General features: G+C 39.3%; 1 protein-coding gene across 4 annotated transcripts in view; it reads right to left on the bottom strand.

Moving 5' to 3' along the window:
• The window catches only part of LOC135110669 (probable E3 ubiquitin-protein ligase HERC4), a 12,372-nt gene extending 6,605 nt beyond the window's left edge, over positions 1 to 5,767 (bottom strand). The window contains exons 1-2 of one of the 4 annotated variants that reach the window (XR_010273354.1): positions 5,404 to 5,767; positions 3,601 to 4,181 (exon numbers count right to left, since the gene is read on the bottom strand). The gene's annotated coding sequence lies outside the window, so the exon portion shown is untranslated. The remainder of the gene's footprint in view (positions 1 to 3,600; positions 4,182 to 5,403) is intronic. The other 3 variants (XM_064023275.1, XM_064023277.1, XM_064023276.1) reach the window with 3 other exon arrangements.
• Positions 5,768 to 10,000: the final 4,233 nt, after the last annotated feature.

Genomic DNA, 10,000 nt, shown 5'->3' with positions numbered 1-10,000 from the left:
TAGTAGTAGTAGTAGTAGTAGTAGTAGTAGTAGTAGTAGTAGTAGTAGTAGTAGTAGTAGTAGTAGTAGTAGGTTCATTACATTCCAAGCACAGTACATAAATAAATAAATAAATAAATAAATAAGTAAATAAATATGATCAAAAAATAAGAAAACAACAACAACAACAACAACAACAACAACAACAACAACAACAACAACAACAACAACAACATAAAAACTGATGACCCCAACCAATCACCATGACCTCTAGTACAAGGGTCACACAGGGCCACCACACTGCGACCTGACACAAACATAAACAAGACACCTTTTATGCATGAATTACAAGTGACCTATGACCCAACAGTGACCCACAGTGACCCACATTGACCCACAGTGACCCAACAGTGTCTTCACCTAGAACTGTGGAGTGTACAAGTGCCCAGCTGACACGTGGAGGTGCAGGTGTCAAGGCTAGGTCACATTAGGTCACCTGAACAGAGAGTGTAAGGGGGTGGCCTGGTGAAGGGAGGGGGGCCAGGTCAACCCTTAAATTGTGTGTAATAATGAAAATAATGATACCAGTGACCTCTCTCTCTCTCTCTCTCTCTCTCTTACGTTAGGTTAGGTGTTTACTTGGCACTTTGGCCTGTACCGAGGTTCCCACACCGCCAAGTAAGATTAGTAGGTGACTGAGAAGAATGCATGGTATTATTTTGGCGTGTACCGAGGTTCCCACACTGCCAAGGGCGGCGAGGGGAGCGTGGGGGGAGCACAGGGGCACATCCAAGGCTGCGTCACAAAATTTAGTGATTCTTTAAAGTGTAAATAAAAATATTCTCTTAAAACTACATTTATCTGGTAACTATGCACACACACACACACACACACACACACACACACACACACACACACACACACACACACACACACACGCACTCACACATACACACACACGCACTCACACATACACACACACGCACACACACACATTTAACTAGGGAGAGGCGTCACTGGCCGCACAGGGAAGCAATTTAAGTGGTCTGAAATATCTTACTGGCGTTGTGTGGCGACGGTAGCAAGTCACTCCGGCCCCTAGTTTTTCCGGCCCCGGTCACTCCGGCCCCTAGTTTTTCCGGCCCCGGTCACTCCGGCCCCTAGTTTTTCCGGCCCCGGTCACTCCGGCCTCCCCCGCGTTCGACCCAGGTCACTCCGGCCTCCCTGGCGGCACGCACGTGTGTAAAGTTAGCAATATAATTATATTCTTGGGTTGTTTGAGTGTGTGTGTGTGTGTGTGTATTTACCTAGTTGTAGTTTACTTTTTAACAACTTTTATTGTACATTTGTAATGTCTATGGAGGCTAGAGCGCCATTCTCTGGCGGAATGAAGCCATATATATGCAATAAACAATAAATAAAACACCTACTCTTATCACGTATGTCCTATAGTCTCTCTCTCTCTCTCTCTCTCTCTCTCTCTCTCTCTCTCTCTCTCTCTCTCTCTCTCTCTCATCCACTTCATTTTGCAGCAATTCTTTATTTGAAAAGTAGCATTTGTGTATAATTTAACTGAACCCTTGGTGGACAGAAGGGTGTTGCCTTAATTATCACTTTTCGGATTATTTACGAAGTATAAATACTCTTCAACTCCTACGCACAATATGAATATGGGCCAATAAGAAAAAGAAAGGTCTGGTAAAAGGTGGGTCAAGTCACAACAACCTGACATTCTCTCTCTCTCTCTCTCTCTCTCTCTCTCTCTCTCTCTCATTTCCTCCATAATAATATTAATAATGATAATAACGATTATGATAGTGGAGGTAGAAACTTACTACTACTACTACTACTACTACTACCATACTGCTACTACAAAACATACTAGCTATATGAGTTTGCGTAATAGATAATAGTCGTTAACGCTGTCTCCTTCCTCGGAGTTGAGGTACCGAGGTTTTCGAAACACAAAACGACTTTTCTTGTTTCGAACAGAAAACGACTTTTCTTGACCGTGCCATGAGGCAGACAGAAGGAAGTGATAATGCTTTTGTAAATCCAGTCTATTTATCTCGTAATGTTAACCGTATAAGACAGAAAGATAGACCTGTTGAACCTAATTCATTGGATTTTGAATTGGTAGTTGATCACATTCCGAATGAATTCCTCCAGAAAGATATTATTCTAGATGATGCAAGACACTTAGTATTTGCCACTGCAGACCAACTTGCCTTGTTGAAGAAGGCAAGGACATGGTATTTAGATGCCACATTTCGTGTAGTACGAGCCCCGTTTCAACAGCTATTTGGAGTCCATGCCTTCGTTAAGGGAAGCGAAGGTAATGTAAAACAAGTCCCCTTAGCTTTCATCCTTATGTCAGGGAAAAGAAAGAGAGACTACAGAAAGGTATTGAATTCTATTTTAGCAATAATTCAGGAGTGTAAAGTGGAAAAGATCGTGATGGACTTCGAAATGGCTTTGTGGTCAGTAGTCAGGAAATTATTTCCAGTTGCAAAGTTGCAAGGCTGTGCATTTCATTGGAATCAGGCAGTCTGGAGGAAGATTCAGGCGTTAGGATTGGCGGTTCCATACTTGAATCATCGTCCCACTCAAGATTACCTAAAACAGTTAATGGCTCTTCCCTTTCTCCCACATGAACATATTACATCAACATTTGATCACCTTGAATCACGCCTTCCTGCTGGCCCAATTAAAGATTTAACAACGTACATGAGAGAAACATGGATAAGTGGGTTTTGGTCACCAAGTGAATGGACAGTGTTTGGCCAGAGCATTCGCACGAATAATGATGTAGAAGGTTATCATAGACGTTTGAATGGTAGTGCAGGCTCTTCCCATATTCCTTTTTATGTGCTGGTTCCCTTACTTTTCAAAGAAGCCAAAAATGTACAGGTCCAAGTGCGTCTGGTCAAGGACGCAAAACTTGCTCGTTGTCAGAGACGAAAATACCGATCTCTACAGGGACGAATATTTTCACTATGGAACAAGTATGAACAACATGACCTCACCACTGACCAATTATTAAAAGCATGTTCCAGGCTAAGCGGACCCAGTGTTTAGTTTGTAATATAATCTTGTTTTTTTTTACTCAGACGCATACTTTTGTATACATAAATATTTTAGTATCAGTAGACTGCCTGAATTGTTTTTTACTTTTAGACACATACTTTTGTATACAGAAATATTTTAGTATCAGTAGACTGCCTGATAAAGCCAGTCAGCGCTCCCATGTTGTGGTCAGGGTGTGGTGAGCATTGTTTGGTTATTTTTGTTATTATATATTCTTTCAAGGTTACATAGTATTACATAGTTATTGTGTATGTGTATGACTATACTGCGTAATTATTTAATAAAAGAGAGAGCCTGTTACTATATATTCTTTCTAGATAACTTAGTATAATTAGTGGGCCGGAGTGACTAGGGTGGTAGGCCGGAGTGACTAGGGTGGTAGGCCGGAGTGACTAGGGTTGAGGGCCGCAGTGACTGAGGGCCGGTGTAACTAGGGGCCGGAGTGACTGTAAACCGTGGCGACATCAACAAAGCAACACCATTTCTCAAGTAAATAAGTATTATATCTAACTCAACACCATCTCAGGCACTCACCTTCCTGTATCTGGTGGTGTGTGCGTGTGTCTGTAGGTGTGGAGGAGCCCTTGAAAGCCAGCACCTTGTACACCTGGTTAAACATAAGATGCCTGGCCTGTAAATCCACGTTTTTGGCGCGACTCTGTGGGCCGTCTCACTTCCCAGGGACAGTTTTTTTGTTTTTTACTAATTACACTGGTTTTTATATATATATTTATCGGTTTTCTAGGTTATGATGATTAATAAAGGTTATATTATTCGTTTTGCATAGGGTTTATCTTATACTAGTATTTTAAGATACCACAAGTTATAAAATCCCACATCTCTAATCTTTGCCTTTTTTTTCTTATTTACGCCACTTTTCCTTAATATTTTCCGGTATAAGATAATGTAAAATACTTAAAAGACTCCGTACTAGTTGTTTATTTATCAAAAGTAACCTCAATTAGTGAATTATAACGCGACCGTCCCTGTCTCAACACTGTACCATTATACAATGTTGACATCCTGAGGACTGTCTAAGAAAAATGCAATAAATTTAATCCTCTTCCTCTTCCTCGTCTTCCTCACCCTCATCCTCCTTTCTTCCTCTTCCTCCTCTGGCAGAAAAGGGATAAGAGGAGGAAGTAAACGAAAATGAAGAAAGGAATAAGGAAATACTGAATAAAGAAAGAAATAACGAATAATATGATTTAAAACTTTGTCCCTGTTATTTTCCTTCATTTAAATCCTATTCCTCCACTTCTTCCTCCTCTTCTTCCTCATAATCTTCCTTTCTTCTTCCTTCTCAACATTACTCACCATTTTGTGGTTGTAAATGAAAGATTTATATATCATCTTGCGAACATTTTCAACACACACACACACACACACTGCATAAGCATATGTACAACGAAAGACAAGGCAACACACACACACACACACACACACACACACACACACACACACACACTGCATAAGCATCTGTACAACGAAAGACAAGGCAACACACACACACACACACACACACACACACACTGCATCACCATCTGTACAACGAAATTCAAGGCAACAAACAAACACACACACACACACACACACACACACACTGCATCACCATCTGTACAACGAAAGACAAGGCAACACACACACACACACACACACACACACACACACACACACACACACTGCATAAGCATCTGTACAACGAAAGACAAGGCAACACACACACACACACACACTGCATAAGCATCTGTACAACGAAAGACAAGGCAACACACACACACACACACACACACACACACACACACACACACTGTATAAGCATCTGTACAACGAAAGACAAGGCAACACACACACACACACACACACACACTGTATAAGCATCTGTACAACGAAAGACAAGGCAACACACACACACACACACACACACACACACACACCAGAAACACCTAGAAACACATTTTTCCTCCCCAAAAACATCCAGAAGCACAATTTTCCTTTCAAAACACCCCAAAAAAACACTAATTTATACCCCAAAAAAACACAAAAAATCACTTAATTTCCTTTTAAAACACCCAAAAACACACTTTTCCAGCCAAAAAACACTTAAAAAAACACATTCTCCTTTCGAAACACCCAAGAAACACTTACTTCTACACAAAAACACCGAAAAAAACATATAATTTGCTTCCAAAACACCAAAAACATTAAAAAATGGATAGAAAAAAATTGCTTATTTAACTCAAAACACTTCATCTTATATTACAAGGCTGCCACATCACCACCACCACCACCACCACCACTACTACTACTACTGCTACTACTACTACGTTTGCTTACCTTTAAAACGCTGGAAATTCAGTGAAAATCTTTTCTTAATATTTCTTCTTTTCCTTCTCCTCTTCCTCCTTCCCTTCCCTCTTCTTCCTCCTCCTTCTTCATTTCTCCTTCTTTCCTCCTCTTTCTATTCTTCTCTATGCATGAAAACAGCTGGAAAATATAGGAAATAACACTAAATACTAATGGAAGGGCACTGGGAGGAGGGAAGGTCCAGGGTCTCGGTCCCCGGATGAAGGCGGCTGATGACGTCACGTCCGCCATATTTACGTTACGCAAATGATTTTGAAAATGACCCCTCGCAAAAATGGAGCTAGGCCGGAATGCTTTACATATTATGAAAGGGCATAATTTTAAATTAATTCTGGACATATAAAAATATTCCAAGCTTCAGTAATAATAAAGCTATATTTAAATAACTATATGAAAAAGTGTTCGAACAAACGCGATAAAAAAATACATTCCAAAGTCCACAAATCTCATTTCTCACGAACACAATACACTTTAAAAAATCGAAACTATTTTTACAAACAATCAGAAGTTAACCGGAAGCTGAAATAAATAAATAAATAATTTATAAATGTCGACTTTTTGAGTGTTCAACGGGTCTAAAACCCCTCTAAAAGTCCACGTATTTCACTCAAAAGCATCATAACATATTTAAAAGACAATAAACGATTTTTTGAGCCCATAAAATCTTGCCTAGCTGCTGAAATAAAAAATCATGTTTGGCAGTATGAAAAATTTAACGGCAAACAGCAACACTTATTTACGCTGAAACAACCTCATAATCGACATGTTTCCCTTAACACTCGCACGCAAAACACTCAAAACACCACCAAATATTTTTACAAACCATAAAATCTTAGTTAAAAAGCCTAAATATATAAGTTAAGAAAATAGAAAAAATATTGGAACCCGGGGTAGACTCTGGCAATCCATCATGGCGGCCGCGGGAGGGCTGGGGGGGCTCAGATGTAAACAAGATTGGCTATCTGTCTTTCCTTATTATTTGTGCTTGTTATGAATGTTATTTCTCTATTTTCTGGATTAATTTCAGCTGTGTGTATGCGTGTGTGTGTGTGTGTGTGTGTGTCTATATATATATGTATGCGTATGTGTGTGTATGTGTGTGTGTGTGTGTGTGTGTGTGTCCGCCTCTATTCCATGATAAATAGCATTATTTTCTCTTCTCTTCTCCCCTTTTGCTATTAAGTATCAAGTATTTTCCAGGTATTTCCAGTGTTTTCCAGGTAGTGTCGTAGGTTGAAGCCAGACCTCTGCTACCTGTCACTACTAAACTCACCTTAATTGACCTCCTGTGCCTCTGTGGTCCCGTTCCCTGGTGTTTAAATGAAAAGAGACACACACACATCCGCACTGCACGGTGTTTCCCAGGTACACTGAGGAAGACAATAAAAAATAATAAATAAATAAAAAAAAATCCCAAAACGCCTGGAGCAGTCTGCCTCCCTCCCTCGGTGAAGGAGGTGGAAACAAGCGGACCCTCACCATGGGGTACAACCGGATACTTTAATTATATGGCAGGAAATGCGAGGGTACATTGACTTTATAAGCGAATACAAATGAAAATATGTCACTTGAAGCACTGTGAGGTGTTAAGAGAGAGAGAGAGAGAGGGAGTCGGTTCCCCGCGCCAAATAGCCTATCACTTATAATTAAACCTTTAAATTGACGGAAACTCGAATAAAAGCATAGAAAACGAGAGGACTGAGTTTATAAGCGAACCTTAAAATTAATTAGAAGTTATGAAAGACACAGTAGACTGTTTATAATGATACTGAAGACTGAAAGAGTGAAAGGGTTAGCCTATCACTCACAATTAAACCATAAATTAATGAAAACTCCAATATAATCATAGAAAACGAGTTAACCAATATCTTCACTCCTTCATCTCCTATTCTGTCCACCTCCCCAATGCAAGAGTCAACCAGTATATTCACTGTTTCACCACTATTCTGTCCACCTCCCCAATGCAAGAGTCAAGCAGTATATTCAGTCTTTCACCACTATTCTGTCCACCTCCCTAATCAGTGTGTATCTGGCTGTGGTACATAAGCATATACAAAGGAATATTTCAAAGATAAGGGTGTGATTGGCTAACGTAACACACACACAACAATTGGTTCTACTTCAAATTGATTTACTAACAATGTGTCTGTGATATATATGCACTGCCAAGAGCTTGTATATAGACTATGCTAACCTAACCTAACACACATATAATAAAATAAACAAATGTCATAGGATACATTTTTTATTTACAGATAAAGTATATTTACAACACCACACAATGAAAAACATGAATACGATGGCTCAATCTATATTTACGTGGAGTCTTGCAACCAAAACACCATGATATTCTGCATCACATGATAATAATAATAATAATAATAATAATAATAATAATAATAATAAGGTTAGCATGAGGAATGACTGATTATAATTCAACCAGCATTGGCAGATTTTATGATGAAATGTTGTTACAAGGTATTATAGGCCTGTACCATCACCAGTTCATTAATATACTCGTAGGCTGTTTTTGAGGAGGCAGAGGCCAAGAGAAGGAGAGAGAGAAAGGTGTTAGGCAAGAAACAAAACAATAATCTCATTTCATCTCACCTCTATCTCTCTATACCTCTCTAACTTGTCTACATTTCTCATTATAAATATTTTTGAAAGTTTAAGCTGCGAGAGAGACAGGAATAATGTCACTTCATCTCACCTCTCTCTCTCTCTCTTCACCTCCCTAACTTGTCTAAATGTTGATATTTTTAGAGGTTCAAGGGAGACAAAAGGTGATATGAGATGTTATGACAGAAAATACATAGGAATATTCTCACTTCATCTCACCTCTCTCTCTCTCTTCACCTCCCTAACTTGTGTCACAGGGGAACTACGTACTAGATGATAAAGAAGAGGAAGAAGTTACTCAGTTTGTGGGAGTTTTGGGGATGAGTTAAGTTAAGCCCATTACGTCACACTGATGGCATGCCCTTAGGGAAACGTACGTGTGTGTGTGTGTGTGTGTGTGTGTGTGTGGAAAGATATAATTGTTTATGTACAGTCTCTCTCTCTCTCTCTCTCTCTCTCTCTCTCTCTCTCTCTCTCTCTCTCTCATTTTCCAGGGTGCTTATGTACAGCCTCTCTCTCTCTCTCTCTCTCTCTCTCTCTCTCTCTCTCTCTTTTTCCAGGGTGCTTTCAAGACTCCATCAACAAATTTAAGGGAGAATCTTTACGCATTTTCAAGGGTGCTTTCAAGATTCCAGAGGTACATTATCTGTAAGACTGGAAATATTGCGTCACGTCTCAGCAACCTTTAAAAGCAACTACAGGAATCCAGGAGAGAGAGAGAGAGAGAGAGAGAGAGAGAGAGAGAGAGAGAGAGAGAGAGAGAGAGAGAGAGAAGGGAAAAATTGTTGAATCTTATTTTCGCCCACCATGGTTGCCTGAGCGGAGAAAAAGTTACTGAATTTTACGCTATTTCTCACTTATTTGTTGAGCTTTTGCATTCTCCTTCCAGGTGGACGTAAAGAAAGAGTTGACATATCCATACATGCCTTCAGAATTATCATAGTAAACATAATAATCAAGAAATGTGTATTAATGTGTGCGGTGATGTTCGGGGCGATCGTGAGGGTAGCTAGATGGAAGGAAGGGAAAGGCTGTATATATTTCTACTTGTAATAAAGTTAATAATGAATATTTTTCACTGAATTTAATAGCGTAGACGCGTCAGTTATTCCCCTGTGTACACTATTAAAAGAAACGTGAAAATCTATCAGGTTACTTTAAAAATTGAGAAGGCACGTCTAGGGTAGCCTGGCCTAGCCTAGCCTACATGATCCAGTGGGAAGTTTTATAATGCTTGATCAACTGAAATTAATAATATTCCTGATACTTTCTCCAGTCTCACATCAGGCAATGGTGCTCATGATTCATCTACAAGCGGTTTATCATTGAAAGAAAATCCGCAAATACGAGTTTCAGCCAAGATTTGAAACTCCAAGGGACATCGTCATCTGTACAGGGTAACGCAAAATTTGTTGTAATCACTTTAACACAGTAATATTCACTTATATAACCACTGCTCGCGACCACTTAACATTGCCAAATCAATATATCCTTCTCTCCACTAATTCTTATTCAATCTGCAAGCAAAACCTCTGAAAATAATAATAATAATAAAAAAATTCAATGTTATGGTGCGTTTAAGCTTTTTGCCTTGCCCTGTAACAAAAACAGCTGATTTCTTGTAAACACCGAGAGAGAGAGAGAGAGAGAGAGAGAGAGAGAGAGAGAGAGAGAGAGAGAGAGAGAGAGAGAGAGAGAGAGTAATTAGCAAACTTCTGTCATTATGAGATATTAATTTGACCTTTTAAACTGAATTATTACGTCCTTTGTCTGTTATTAACGGTACAGTTCACCCTCGTCAATTAATCGTAATTTTAAATGTATCTTGTCACGTCAAGCTGATCTCATAAGTTCAGCTTGACCTTACCTAACCTAACCAAACGTAAACAGTTAGGCTATTTATTTATTTATTTTTTTCTTTCCTTATTTTTTTCTCTCGTTTCTC

Source organism: Scylla paramamosain, chromosome 20 (genome assembly GCF_035594125.1).
Source record: "Scylla paramamosain isolate STU-SP2022 chromosome 20, ASM3559412v1, whole genome shotgun sequence".
Taxonomy (NCBI): Eukaryota; Metazoa; Arthropoda; class Malacostraca; order Decapoda; family Portunidae; genus Scylla; species Scylla paramamosain.
Note: the sequence above shows the minus strand (reverse complement) of the source record. Positions and strands in the feature narration are given on the sequence as shown.